This window comes from Halichoerus grypus, chromosome 8 (genome assembly GCF_964656455.1).
Source record: "Halichoerus grypus chromosome 8, mHalGry1.hap1.1, whole genome shotgun sequence".
Taxonomy (NCBI): domain Eukaryota; kingdom Metazoa; phylum Chordata; class Mammalia; order Carnivora; family Phocidae; genus Halichoerus; species Halichoerus grypus.
The window spans coordinates 63,703,830-63,719,895 of NC_135719.1; positions in this window are offsets into that span (position 1 = coordinate 63,703,830).

Sequence of the window (16,066 nt, forward strand, 5' to 3'; positions counted from 1 at the left end):
TTCTGATATTCTTAAAAAAAAAAAAAGTTCAGTAGTCAAATATGTTTTACAAACACATTAGTATATTAAAGGCTCTGAAATATCTGTAGTAAATAAACTAATTTAAATTTGTTTAATATATGCTTACCATTTCTTAAAAGTATTTAGTAATGAACCATAAACATCTCATCCCCTTTCTTTTTTAACACAGTAATTATAAGCTTATCTAACTAATGCTTTACATGTTTAAGCATGCTATTGGGTGTTGGCTTGAAACAATTTTTAAAAAGCCTACTTTACATAAATTTCTTTGATTTCTATTTTACTAGTAAGTAAATAATAAATCTTACCAAATTCATTTTAGTATTTAATTCAGATGATTGAAATGCATTTTTCCTTTGATCAATGTGATAAATTATATTACTAGATCTAAAACTATAGATATAAAATTATCTCTGAGTTTCTAAAATAAACCATTCCATGACCATGGAGTTTCATATTTTAGTGTTCTTCTGTATTTTACTTGCTAATATTTTATTTAATATTTTTTGGGTCTATCATCACAAATGATATTGATCTCTAGCTTTCTTTGACATGATTGGTATCAGCCTTATGCCAATTTCATAAAATCAATTAAAGTCTTTTCCATTTTCTCTGCACCTCAGGCCAGTATTATAGCATAGAAATTTTCTGTTCCTCAGTATTTGAAAGAACTTGCAGGTAGAACACATCAGGTCTGATGCATATTTTGGAAGTACTTCATTGACAACCCTTTTAGTGTCTTTCATGGTATATCCAGATTTTCTGTTTAGTCAATTTTTGTGGTAGGTTGATTGCATTGATGGACCCAATTAATGACCCTCTCATATCCATGTCGTTTGCAGTGTGGTTTTACAGTTCTTCCCATCAAGATGTAGATTTATTTTCTCTGCATCTTAAATCTGGGTTGACCTTGTGTCTTGCTTTGGCCAATAGAATCTGATAGAAATGAAAATGTGTCATTTCTTTAAAAAAAAAAAAATTTATGGGTGGCTCAGTCAGTTAAGCGTGTCTTCAGCTCAGATCATGATCCAAGGTCCTGGGATTGAGTCCCGTGTTGGGCTCCCAATTTAGTGGGGAGCCTGCTTCTCCCTCTGCCTGCTTCTCCCTCTGTCTGCTTCTCCCTCTGTTCGCCACTCCCTCTGCTTGTTCTCTATCTCTCGCTCTCTCTGAAAAATAAGTAAATATAATCTTTAAAAAAAATTATTTTAGAGAGAGAGTGCATGGGGGGACAGAGGGGGAGGGAGAGAGAGAATCTCAAGCAGACTCCCCACTTAGCATGGAGCCTGATGTGGGTCTCTGATCTCACGACCCTGAGATCACAACCTGAGCTGAAACCAAGAGTCAGATGCTTAACCGACTGAGCCACCCAGGTGCCTGGACAATGTGTCATTTCTAACCTTGGGCCTCAGGTGGAAATGTATAATTCTGCTCTTGTTCTTGGAACCCTGCCACCTCTATAAGAATAAGCCTAAGTTAGCCTGCTTATGAGAGAATACATGAAGGAAACTGCAGTGTCCCAGCCAAGATCATCCTAGACAAGCCTGTAGCCAGTCATCTTTTAAACATGTGCAATATCCCAATTAAGATTAGCAGAGTTGCCTAATCAACTTGCCACTCACTATAAACTAGTGAGCAAACCAGCCAGCTGACACACAGACTCATGAATAATAATAAATGTTTATTGTCTTAAACTACTGAGTTTGTTGTGCAGTGATAGTTAAAGAAACAATTATATTTCCTTAGAAAATCATCCTTTAGAAGATTTTTAAATTTATTGCAGTTTTTTTTATTGCAATAGTTTTATATGACATTCTCTTATGAAATTTCTGTTTCTTCTTATATATAGTCATATCTCCTTTCTTAATTCTAATGTTTTTACTTGTTACCTGTTGTGTGTAAGTGTGTGTTTAATTAGTTTTGCCAAAATTTTGTCTATTTTATTGGCCTTTTCAAATAATTCACTTCTAAATATACTTTAATGTTATTTTAGTGTATGATTCTCTTATTTCTTCTTATATTTTCTACTTTGTACTTTCCTGGAATTTATTGTGTTACTCTTTTTTCTAGATTTGGGGGTTAAATGCTTACTTCATTTTTGTTATTTTTTTATTTTATGCTATTAAGACTATGAATTTTCCTCTCAGTTCAGCATTGGCAGAATCTCATGTTCTCAGATGTAACACTGTCATCCTGGTTAGATCTTACTGTATCTAAACTATTAGTTATAACTACTTTTAGTTCTTGTTTTACCACAAAATCACATAGAAAATGAATTTTTAGTTTTTGAGTGTCTTTGATTTTTTTCTACTTATCCTTCAGTTATAAACTTCCAATTTTATGGCACTATAATCAGAGAATATGATCTTTATAGTTTTGAGAACTTGAGATATTTTGTGTGTGTATATGACCTGAGATAGTATTACTTTCTGGAAATAATCCCCTTGGTTTTTTTGTTTGTTTGTTTGTTTGTTTTTAAGATTTTATTTATTTATTTGACAGAGACACAGCGAGAGAGGGAATACAAGCAGAGGGATGGGAGAGGGAGAAGCAGGCTTCCCGCGGAGCAGGGAGCCCGATGCAGGGCTCGATCCCAGGACCCTGGGATCATGACCTGAGTCGAAGGCAGACACTTAATGACTGAGCCACCTAGGCGCCCCAATCCCCTTGGTTTTTAACCAAAATAAATCCCTTGATTTTGTGTATGGATCAGTAAAATGTGAGTCTCTTTATAGTTTGGGTGTTTAGCAATATTTTGAGTAGTTAATATATTATATAGGAAAAGTACACAACGAGAAAGGGGTAATGGGAAATGAGCACAAGAAATGTTAATGGAATTGCCAGCATGAGCAGAAAGAGAAAAGAAATCCTGGGTAGCCTTAGTCTTGGTTGATAATGTTGTCTTACTGTTTTAGTTTAGTAGTTTAGTTAAAGAAGAGAGTGAGAGCAGGTTCTTTTTTTTTCCCCCCTGAGTGGGCCTTTATGCAGAGAGCAAAGACTTAGGATTGTGTAGATCACGATACCCTGAATGTTGTCCCATCCCCCACCCCCACTTCTACTCATTCCTAGTCCTTGGAAATATATGGAATATAATTTTTATCACTTGGGGAAAGACAACAACTTTGCCACTAGATACCAGTAGGTATAACAGTCATGGAGTGGACCTGCATGTGGGTTCTATCACTTGGGGAGAAAACTATGGGGTTCCCTAATTGGATGGCTAACTGGGAAGTCAGAGTTTATAATGAGAACAGCCAGTCACTAATGATCTAGGATCCATAGGTACAAGTAACCCACCAACCCCTTCTAATGGCATTACCAACAATAAATAAGATATCTGTGCCTAAATTCAAACTACTACATTATATTCAAGCTGTATTCTTGATATATGCTATGATCCCAGTTAATATATTTGCTGCTATTCACATCTTTTTAAGCAAAAGACTGGATGTGAACTTGATCCAAAAATCAAAAGGAATTTCAGTTCTTTTCACTATAAAAAATACAATTACATTCTTATTTTTATCTCTGACATTTAAAAAAAACATTTTATCTAGTTTCATTAGTTTTTAAAATTGAAGGTTAGGAGAAGAGAAGGGAATTAGTTATGGAATTAATTATGTTAATAAGCATGGGGCAAATCATGCTTGTCAGATTGATGATTTAAAGAAGGAAAAGTAGTTTGGGAGAAATAAGTATTGTGTGTCAGTAAATCCTGCCAAGACTCTGAAATAGATAAACAGAAAATAAAGTTATTCAGATTTCTTTTTTGGAGGAAGAAACACTTTTTTAAGCATTCATGGAGTAAACCACCAGGGGGCCTAGTGGTGTACAGGCTTGGTAATTTGGAGTTGGAGGTTAATATGGCTGCATCCTTCCACCATGTGCTAGGATGCCAAGACCCCTTAAAAACTGTAGATGTTAGGGTTTTTTTTTTATTATTATTATTGTTTTCTTTTTTCTTGCTAAATGTTTGTGAAAATGAAAACCAGAAAGCCAACAAGTTGCAACAAATTCCTCTATCTGAGGTAGCAAATCTAAAGTCCAAAGGGCTGAATCAAGGCTTTTGTTTCATAACGATTACATATATGATGGCAACTCTACAAACAAACCTACTTTAGTTGCAGGTTCAACTTCAATAGCATTTTTAGCACAGGTAATTACAACCTACATGACAGTGAGCATAAGTAACTAGTAACTTGTGAACTTTGTTGCTGATTATATCTGTCAGGGTCTGGTGCAAGTTACAGAAATCACTCTATAGAGGACCCTGTCCTCCATGTACCTTCTATAGGGGTCCCTGTGGATCCCTTTTAATGTTTCTGTGTGCCCTTACCCCACTTTCAATAGGCCTTTGCTTTTAACCACTCGTACCTCTCCAGAGGACTACCCTCATGTTCCTGGAGTTGCTTTGTCTATAATCATAGGACATCCCCTGTACTGGTCCATAGTCAGTGACAGACATTATGAGGATTTGAAAGCCCAGATGCCTTGCATCAACTTATATCAACCTCTGAGGTGTAATTTATCCCCTGAACCCTTCTGTAGGACCTGGCCTAAGACTGGAACTATGCCTAAAATTACACCCTTACTTGGCTTCTTCCCTTTCCCAGTCCCACTTCCCCTGCCACCTTGATGGTTTCTTCTGGAAGCACTTCCTTAATAAATCACTTGCACATAAATACTCATCTCGGGACCTGCGTTAGGGAAACCTGACCCAAGCTTAAGTATTCTAAGGAAAAAAAGATTAATATAGGGAACTAGGTGCTTTCAAAATCATTCTAAGGGAGTAGGAATCAGAGGCCACCATTAAGTTTAAAAATACACTGCCGTAGTCACAATCCAAGGGAAGCTGCTGTCGCCACAGACACAACTACCTCTCAGCAGCCAAAACTAGTGACTAGACAGTAGAACACTATACCTGGCCACTATCCTGTAGATGCCACATCTTTAAGACCTTGCTTCCAGCTGGAACCATATGAAATCTACAGCAAGGTTCAACTTCCTAATCATGATACTGCATCTAACTTGCAGAGCTTATTTCAAATGTAGAACCTAGCTGCAAGGGAGTCTGGGAAACATTGTTTTTATTTCCTAGTCTCTGCTGTACAGGAAGGCACTGTAGAAGGAAGTGGAAACAGAAGCTTATTGCCAGTTGATCATAATCACACTAGAGGTGAGACTAAATGAATTGGTATACATTCATTTCAGGACCTTGTGCATTATGCTTTTTTGCCTGGAACATGTGTCTTCTCTTCTCAATCCTTACTTTAACCAGAGCTGGCTAATTGGTACTTATTTTTTGTTTTCACTTTATATCAGTGTTTTTCAAACTGTTGGTTATCACTAACTAAAGGGTCATAAAATCAATATAGTAGGTATTTACGAGCAAGGGGGGAAGTATAGAATTAAGTGAAATAGAATAGAAAAATGTGTTGTTTCATGAAATGTCTGTTTTGGTTTTGTGTACATATGTATGTGTGTTGCATTGCACTGTAAATTTTATTTCTTAGTGTGGGTCATGGTCAAAAGGCTTGAAAAATAGTTCCCAAATATAACTCCTTCAGTTCCCTGGTATTTTAAGTCTGAGTGTGGTACCTCTCCTGTATATTGCAGAGAACTCTGTAATGTAATTCACTTATTACAGTTCTCATTACACACACACACACATACACACACACACTCAATATCTGTGCTCCTCATCAGAGGAGAGGTCTGATACTGTGCTTCTCTTGCTTTCTGTTACCTTGGCATGAGGTTAGTCACATGGTAGCTTTTTTACACATCTGCGAATGAATAAAGGGAAAGGGATTATTATGGACTCTTGTATCACTTAGTGATTCCTAGGATTAATAAGAAGACTCAAGACTCAGAGAAAACTTGAAGAAGTGCATAAGCTAGAAATAAGATTAACAGGAGAACTGAAACAAAGTATAAGATATCCTAGCACAAATCAACCAGTAATATAGAACAAGAGCCCAATGGAACCCACAGAGGAGAAACTCTGACCATCAGAGGCAGAGATTCCTCCTCTAGAATCACTGCAAAGGCTTGTCACCAGCTTCTTAGTGCAGGGGACTAGGAAACATGTGGGAATCACATTCCAAAAGGGGGATGTATAGTTCATTGTACAGCGATCTCATCTGAGTGTGGGTTCATTTATTCTCAACAAGTCTTTATATACTCCTCAGTAAGTCTTGAATTAATGAACCCCTTAATGGTATTGTATGTAGATTCCTGTGCTGGGTGTACCTACCTAACCATAGAGTGAAGAATCTTGTGAGTAAAGCCAATAACCAGTCCCTTACCCCTCAGAGAATTCTGTTGGAGGATGTGTACGTGCAACTGCTTTGTTACTTAATGAAATGTACTGATGATGAGTTGAGTTGTAGTATAATAATGTAGTAAAAATAATAAACAAAGCCAGCATATATTAAATGTTATTATGTGCCTGGGACTGTGCTAAGAACATTATGTCATGTAATTTTTACAACTCTGGCAGGTATTAGCCATATTTTGTAGATCAGAAAACTCAGACTCAAGAGAGAGTAACTAACTTGCTCAATATGATAGAGCAAGTGTATGGCAGTGAGGACTCAAACCCAGATCTGTCTCACCCCTGAGCCTATGCTCTCAACCACTCTGGCAAAGCAAGTGGTGACTAATTGTCTAATCCTTTTTCTAGCCCTTAATTATTGCTTTCTGCTTCTTTGTGGCCTGAGATTTATTTTAATTTTTCCTGTGGTTGATGGCCCATGGCACAAGATTCCACATTCATATACTATAATTGCAAAAAGCTTATGTGGATGGCCAAGAAAAACTTCCTTTTCAGATTGCGATCACTTGGAAATATTTGCCTTTACTCTCTAAGCTTGGATTTACAGTTGGAATGCATAAGCATTTCTAGTTATTCTGCTTGTCCATTTTTTTTTAATTTGTTGGGTACTTACTATGTGTCAGGCAGAATTCTAGAAATTGGGGATACTGACCAAGTTCCTGCTCTGACAGAGTTTATATCCTGTATAGATATTATCTCACAGGAGGAGATAGACAATTTAAGTATAAAAAGTGGTAATAAAGTGCCAATAAGAGCAATATTGGGAGATAGACAGTGACAGATTGTGTGTGTGTGTGTGTGCGTGTATGTGTAATGTATTTTTTCTAGGATTCTCAGTGTAGGCTTTTATGATAAGATGACATTTGAGCAAGGACATGAAAAAAATGAGGGAGAGAGTCCTGCGGATATGTGGGGTAGCACTTTCTAGGCAGAAGACCAGCAAGTATAAAGGCCCTGGGGTAGAAGTGCACATGGCTCGTTTGAGAAACAGCAAATATGACTTGGGTGTGACTACAGTGGAGTGAATGAGGAGGAAATGGTAGAGATAAGAGTAAGATAATATAGGGTCTTATGGGCTCTGGTAAGGACTTTAATTTTATTTAAAGTGAAGCATGGAGCATTGATCAGAGGAGTAACATGATCTCAATTACTTTTCAGAAGGATCACTCCAGTAGCTGGTTGGAGTCTGTGATAAAGTAAGGCAGCAATGCAGGCTCAAAGCCAGACAAAAGAGGAAGTTCTGTCAGTACCCGAAGTATGACATGGATTGGATCCATATGGTAGTGGTGAGGCTGGAGAAAAGAGCTGGGAACCTTAATATAGTTTGAAGATAAGTTTATAAGATATAGAATCCAGATGAGTGGATAGGGCTGGAGATATTTAAGGGGAGTTGTCAGTGTAGAGATGGGACTGCATGAGATATCTGAAGAGGGAATGTAGTTAGAGGGCAGAAGAGGCCCTAGGATTGAAATCTGGGACACCATGGTGTTTAGAGGTTGGAAACAGGAGGAGGAACCAGCCAAAATGATGGAGGAGTGAATAGTGATGGACAAGGAAGACCCAAAAGTGTGGCATCCTGGCCAGAGCCAAGTGAAGAAAGTGTTTCATGAAGGAGTGTGGGATCAACCATCTCAAATGCTGTTGAGAGATTGAGTGGCATGGGCCAGATGATTGAGGGTTGGATTTGACAACATTGAAATTGTTGACAATTTTGACAAGAGCAGTTTATTGCATTGAATGAACGAGAAAAGAGAGTGTGGAGATAGCAGGCAGAGCTAACTTTCTAGGGGTTTTACAGAGAAGTGGGCTGGAGAAGGATATTGATAAAGAAAATTTTTATTTGGTTTTTAAAAATGGAAGAAATGGGACACCTGGGTGGCTCAGTCAGTTAAGTGTCTGCCTTTAGCTCAGGTTATGATCCCAGGGTCCTGGGATCGAGTCCCACTTTGGGCTCCCTGCTCAGCAGGGGCCTGCTTCTCCCTCTGCCTGCCACTCTCTCTCTTTCTCTCTCTGACAAATAAATAAATAAAATCTTTAAAAAAAAAATATGGAAGAAATGACAGTATGTGTATCGATGTGAATGATCCCATAGAGAAGAAAATTAGCCTTAAATAGGAGTGTGATTATCCACCTTTGAAATAGGAGGGAGGCAATGTATAAGGACATAGATGCAGGTTAGTGGAGGGGGTGCATGTAGATTTACCCTGATTGCTTTTATTTTCTCAGCAAAATAATAACCAAAGTTAGCAAATAAGAGTTAGGAGGAGAGCAGTGTGAGAAGAGAGGAGAAAGGGTGAAATTGAATTGAACAGGAAAATGTAGGAGTGCCAGGCAATATGAGGGTTCACTCAAGTTTTGTGGTTATGAATTCAGATGAAGGCAAGTCAATATGGTGGTGGGATTTTCTCTAGCCATCCTCAGCTGCTTGGGTGCAGGCCTAGGGGAATAGGTGGAGAATTGGATTTTCCAGGATTATGGTCAGCCAGGCAAGCACAAGAAAGTTTTTCCAGGCAGAAAACTTATAGAGGAACAGAAGGGGAAGGAAGTTGGGTGAATGTAAAGGAGTAGTTAGAATGATTATTTAAGGTGGCTAAGCTGGGTAAGAGAGGAAATAAGAGTCAACAAGCTTTATGGACAAGAAAAGGCTGACAAGGTTGGATATCCTGTCCTAGTCCTAGAGAACTAACAGAGTTGAGGTGCTAAAGAGAGGTAGCTGGATATATGGTATATGGTGGTCACAGAGTGGAATGCTGAAGACTGAGTTTATAAAAAGACTCAATTATTGGCAATGACACATACTTGTATAAATTGCAACCTGGTGGTTTTTTGTTTTTTTTTTAATTTTATTATGTTATGTTAGTCACCATACAATACGTCATTAGTTTTTGATGTGGTGATCCACGATCCATTGTTTTCGTATAACACCCAGTGCTCCATGCTGTACGTGCCCTCCTTAATACCCATCACCGGGCTAACCTATCCCCTCTCCCCGCTCTCCTCTAAAACCCTGTTTTGCAACCTGTTGGTTCTTGAACAACGGCCCTGTAATGTGGGAAGTAGTCAAGCATTCCTTGGTTGCAGATAACCTACCATTTGGTTATTAAAAACCACTATTTTATGAAATATTATATTATTGAAATAATGTTAAAAGAACATGAACTTAATATTGCATTACTGAGTCTTTTTTTCAAAAAGAATTTTACTTAAAATAATTGAGAAAATATGAAGACTCCCTTCGGGCCCAGGAATTCCACATCTAGAAGATAATTAGAGATGTATACTAAGATGTGTTTTCGCACTGTTTACCACAAATTAATTATAATAGCAAAATTTGGGGAAAAGTATATTGGGCATATATTAATTAAACATATTATGGAATATTTATATAATGGAATGCTATACAGACATTAAAATATGACATGGAAAAATATTTTTTGGTATGGGAATATATTCATCACACATTACCAAGAGAAAAGCAGTATATATATATATATTTGTTTGGTAAATAGCATAGGTCTGTTTGAATAAAAAATACTGCACAAAAATAGAACAGTAATTAACTTTGGTTGGTGGCATTGTAGATATTCTTTCCTCTTTGTGGGAGAGGTTGTCTCTGGTTTTCAAGGTGTTTTAATTGAGCATGCATTTTGAAATCAGAAGATAAAAGCAAACAATAGTTGCTATATTAAAAATTCTACCTTTTGTAGTAACCTATATCTGTTAACAATTATTGCCTGTTTATAACTTGGTTCTTTCCTTAAACTTGAGCAGAAGAATTCATCCCAAGTTATTCTTAGTTTGATTAGGGCTCCTACGCCTATAGGTAGCTAAACTTGACATTCTTAGAACAGTTATTTAGCTTCTGTTTCATCTGAGAGTTTTTTTTTTTTTTAAGATTTTATGTATTTATTTGACAGAGAGATAGAGCACAAGTAGGCAGAGAAGCAGGCAGAGGCAGAGGGAGAAACAGGCTCTCTGCTGAGCAGGGAGCCCGACGCGGGGCTTGAACCCAGGACCCTAGGATCATGTCCTGAGCCACCCAGGTGCCCCTTATCTGAAAGATTTTTAATGGCTATAAACTTTTTCACTCTTTTAACTACTTCTGTTTCCATCTGTCACTTCACATGTAGCCTGAAAAAATAATAAAGCAATGATTTCAACTCAATTCTAAAGGCATATCTAAAGGAAGAAATAATCTTGCTCCTTTTGTAGTCATAAAAAGATGTTTTTCTTCTTAAAAAAACACAAAGCATTTCCCTCTATCATCAGATATTTAGCTGATCAGTGTTTACTGATGAATTTCTCGAATGTGAATTCAACTGGCAACAGTGACTGCAGGCTTCCAGATCACTTCCAAATCGGGCTCTTAATTTAAGAGCTCTGTCCCATTGTCTTTTCTGGAAACAAGCATTTAAAAACCATGTTTAATCAAAACCAACCATAGTTTTATTTTCCATTTAAAGGAAATCTAACAATCTCTGAACATTCTCATTGGGTTGTCATAAGGATCTAGTGTTTTTTGTTAATGGCCTGGTTTGTTTCTGATTTCTCTGTTGCTTAATCTCCTGGGGCGTAGAGCCAAGTGCATGTTTTCAACATTCAACTATTTTCTCTACACCCCAGGAAATGTGAACTGTGTGTCACATTCAATGAAAGACTGTGCTTCCACCATGGAGTCTTCTTCATTTGAACATCTACTTTTGTTTGTCAGTGTTAAAATTCTAGTTTCTTGCACAATCTGAGGCAATTAAGTAGTTCTTCTGAGTCCCTTATTCTAGTACTGGATTTTTCCAAATGAAATTTCCTCCTACCAATGTACATTTTTAGATTCAAATATGATGTAGAAATTTTACTATCTTTCTGTCTTGGTTTGATATTTTTCCTGTATTATAAGCAAGATTGAAATAGATATGCATATGTCAGAATTTTCTTCATATCAATGGCTTAGTGGACAAAGAATGAAATTAAATTTGCGGAACATTTACTGGAAAGCCATCTACAGTAAGACACAACTTTTTATGAAGATGATGTCAGATTAATAATTATTTGGCTTGACGGTCTAACTTTTGACTTTGTGTGTGTGTGTGTGTGTGTGGCTACACGTGTGTTTCTGTGTGTGTGTGATCTCTCCCACCAGCTGTACATGCTTCTGTTTTTTTAGCTATAGAAAGAATTCCTAAATAACAACCATTTCATTTGTCTGAATTCCCTTCCAATATTTACCCAGATGTATTAATTTTAGCAGAGCTATAATCATACACATATACCTTTTCGATTAAATGTACACTATGTCATCACCAAACGAAAACAAATTGTGGAAAACACAATTCTGAATGAGTGGAAAGTTTGAATTGCAGGATATTTATGGAACTTGTCTCAGAGGCATTGCATCAAGGCTGCTTAGTGTTGCTCCCAGAGGTTTTGCTTTACTGAGAAACCAAGATGGTTATTTATAATCAATTTCTCAAGGGCTTGTTAATTGTTCTCAAAGGAAGGATGCTTAAAAAGACTGTTTTTTTTTTTTTCAGTTGGGATCTGTTGGCTCTCTGAGGTATTTATTAAAATGCAGCTTCTATTTCCAGTTTTAGTTCTAACGTGTAAAGACCTTGAAAGTTGTCACTCCTTCCTTTACAACAAGAAAAAGCTGAACAAACTGAAAATGAGCATGATTTCTTGGACCCATCAGAGAATTGAGGTTGCAGAACAAATCACCACCCTGAAATGTGGAAAGACCAGCAAATCTAGTCATAGCCGAGATCCACTCACTTGGCGGGAAGAACTACTGGAATCATAGACTGGTATGAACACATAAGTGGTCAGTTTTTGATGAATTAGATGGAGGCTGATTTTGTATTAGCTTGAGAGTGAAAACCTACTTGGGGCTATAGTCTTGGAAGTGGCGGGGGTGGGGGGTGGTCTCTGCATTGCATGGGTTTACCTCCAGGAACCTTACCATGTTCTCATGGTAAAGAGAAAGAAAAATCCGTTCATAGCTCTGGCAAGGAGAAGGGAAAAGCAATTATTGTGAAATATGACTAAACGCTCTCCATCACAAAAGCCTGCTCTCTGTGGGGGAAACAGTATCAGAGTCTTAGCCCACCTAGAGGAAGGGCATGTCTCTAATAGCCCCCTCTACCCTTCCTGTCTCACCTAAGCAGTATAGGGGGAGATAGGAAGCAAACACTGGTGAAGGTTCTAGCCCAGAGATGCAGGCCCGCTAAAAGACAGTTTAATCACCTGGCCACCACACCAACTGGGCTCCAATACCTCCAGCTAGATTACAGCTTAAAGATCTGCAAGATGCAGACTCCCAGTGGGAGTTCTTAGGGAAACCCAAGGACACCAGGGGAGACATAAATGAGGCCCTAGAGGAATTTGAAGTCATTGGCACCTATAGATACAGTACACATTAAACACAGCCCAGTTAAACATAAAACCTCCCACTACAGGCTGATATACCTTAGTTCCTTTTTTTTTTTTTTTTTTTAAGATTTTTATTTATTTATTTAACAGTGAGAGAGAGCACAAGTAGGCGGAGCAGCAGACAGAGGGAGAGGGAGAAGGAGGCTCTCCGCCAAGCAGGGAGCCTGATGAGGGGCTCGATCCCAGGACCCTGGGATCATGACCTGAGCTGAAGGCAGCCGCTTAACGACTGAGCCACCCAGGCACCCCCCTTAGTTCCTATTAATCAATATGGTATACTTTCATCAGAAAATTACAATGCATGGTAAAAGTTAAGAAAAATCCCTATCTGAAGAGACAAAGTGGCCATCAGAACCAGACTCAGATATGACACAGATTTGAAATGATGAGATAGGATATTTTATTTTATTTTTTTAGAGGGACAGAGGGAGAGAGAGAATCTTAAGCAGGCTCCATGCCCAGCCCAGAGCCTGACATGGGGCTCGGTTTCAGGAGCCTGAGATCATGACCTGAGCTGAAATCAGGAGTCAGATGCTTAACCAACTGAGCCACTCAGGTGGCCCTCAGATAGGAAATTTTAAATAACCATGATTAATATGTTAAGGACTCCAATGGTAAAAGTAGAAAACATGCAGGAACAGATGGATAATGTAAGTAGAGAGAAGAAAACCCTAAGAAAGAATCAAAAAGAAATGTTGGAAATCAAAAATAGTGTATCAGAAAAGAAGAATGCCTTTTGTGGACTTATCAATCACTAGGCAAAGCTAAGGAGAGTCAATGAAAGGAAATGACAATAGAAATTTCTCAAACTGATATGCAGAGAGAAAAAAGAATGGGGGAAAAAAAAAAAAAGAAAACCAGAATAGAATATCCAAAAACCATGGGACAATTTCAAATGGTGTAACATACATGTAACTGGAATATCAGAAAAAAAAAGCAGAAGAAATATTTGAATTAATAAAGGCCAAATATTTTCCAAAACTAATTACAGACACCAAACCACAGAATCAGAAGTCCGGAGAACAACAAGTGGGATAAATAACAAGTGACTACACTTATACATATTATATTCAAACTGCAGACAGAGAAGAGAGAAACTATAGAGGAACAAGGATAAGAATTAAAACAGACTTCTTATCAGAAACTGTGCAAGAAAAGAGTGAAGTCCTTAAAGTGATGAAAGAAAAAAAAACTCTACCAACCTAGATTCTATATCCAGTGAAATTATCCTTCAAAAGTGAAAGAGAAACAAAGCTTTCTCAGGAAAACAAAACTGAGGGAATTCATTGCCACCTGTCCTGCAAGAAATGTTAAAGGAGGTTCTTTAGGGAGAGGTAAATTGATACCATCAGCAACTGGGATTTACATAAAGGAAGAGCATCAGAGAAGGAATAAATAAAGGTATATTAAAATTACTTATTTTTAATTGATCCAAAAGACAGCTGTTTGTTTTAATTAATGATAATAACAGTGCACTGGGTACTTACACCACACAATGAGTGAAATGAAGGACAGGGGTGTCATAAGGGACAGGCAGGAGGCAGTGGGGTACTCTGTTAAAAGGGGCCTGTGTTACATGTGAAGTGGAATAGTGATTTTTAAAGGTGGCACTGGGTTTTATATGAAAACAATGAATCGTGGATCACTACATCAAAAACTGATGATGTATGGTGACTAACATAATAAAATAAAATAAAATTTTAAAAAAAGGTAGACTTAGATTAATTGTAAATGCATATCACAAACTCTAGGTCAGATGTTAAGATTGCTTTTAAAAGAGGTATAATTGATAGGGTAAGGAAAGAGGTAAAATGGAATTACATAAGACCTTCAATTAATACCAGAGAAGGCAGGAAAAGAAAGGGGGGAAAAGGAACAAAGAACAAATACAAAGAATAAAAAATAGTTACAAGTGGTAAATAAGTTTACATTGTGCATCTTTCGTTCAAGTAAAATGTTTCAAGACTTGTGTCTGCTATGGCCTGTTGGAGACTTTTTCACTAGCATCCAGCTCAGGTGTGAGGGCAGCCACTGCATTTGTGGGACACCGAGCAGCAGTGTCCTCAGTTTGGGCTCCTTTGCCTATTCCTGGGCCTCTTTCTCCTCTGCTGCCTCCTTTGTGCAATTGGCTTGAATGGAACCCCTGGAATGTTAGACGAGAGGAAAACCATGGGCCAGAAGAGGCTCATTCCTTTGCCCTATGGAGCTCTCAGGAAAGAGGTCTCACTTAGAATTTTTGGATAAGCAAATGTAGGTAGCAATGACAATAAACCCTTGGGGAAATAACCATACAATTTATATTCTGGAATTCCATGATGCCATCAAATCATGAGAATAACCAGCAAGGTCTTGCTCCCACCTCCCCCGCTGGAGTAGTCTAATTTCCTGGTGGATTTATCAAATGTTAGTTTTGTAATAAGGCAAATACCATAAAACTTCAAGACTTGATATTGATCTAATAAGTAGTCATTGGATATAGTCAATTAACATAATATTAAATTTGGGGATTCTGTAGAGTAAGTAAAAGGGCTCTCACCAGGGCGTGGCCTTAGAAATATCTCTATGCTTTTTCTTATCAAGCATATCCTTCCATCATGCCTTTCCACCTCATCTTCCTCTATTAAAATTCTATTTTAATCTTTATTTTCACTGTAAAATTCACATGCTCATTCTGTCACATTAATTATTATGCAAATGATTCACTTTCATGTTTATTTGTCACCAATTTGGGTCCCTTCTGCATGTCCTATATAGAATTAGCATTTAACTTGATCACAATAAATATGCTTTCTAGTACTGAAAGACAGTTGCCTAGGGTTACAACATTCCTGAATGACAAACAATCAGTTTTCATCGTTCAGTTTTTTCTAGGGATTCCAAGAGTGTCTGTTAGGCAAAAAATAGGCTCTGCCTTTCTTTTCCACACTTAACAAATACTGGTCAGTTTATTTGCCTTCAGAGGTCCATAAGATGTTTATCATTGTAAATTATCATTGTAAATTACTACAGCTTCGAGTTCCTAAGAGGACATTTAAAATACTTTCCATATTTTAATGTACTCAGAGGCTTTCATACAATTAGACTAACATTTCCTAAACCGACGTTCCATGGATGTTAATAGCTTGCCACAAAAGTTTCTTGCTGAAATATTTTTGAGAGAATGTATTAAACTCACTTTAAAAGGTTTTTAACACACTAATATACATAATGAATTGCTTGAAAGTGGTTTATTGTTAAATATTTGGACAGTGTTCATTAGGACACTTCCTAGAAATCCCTGCATGACAA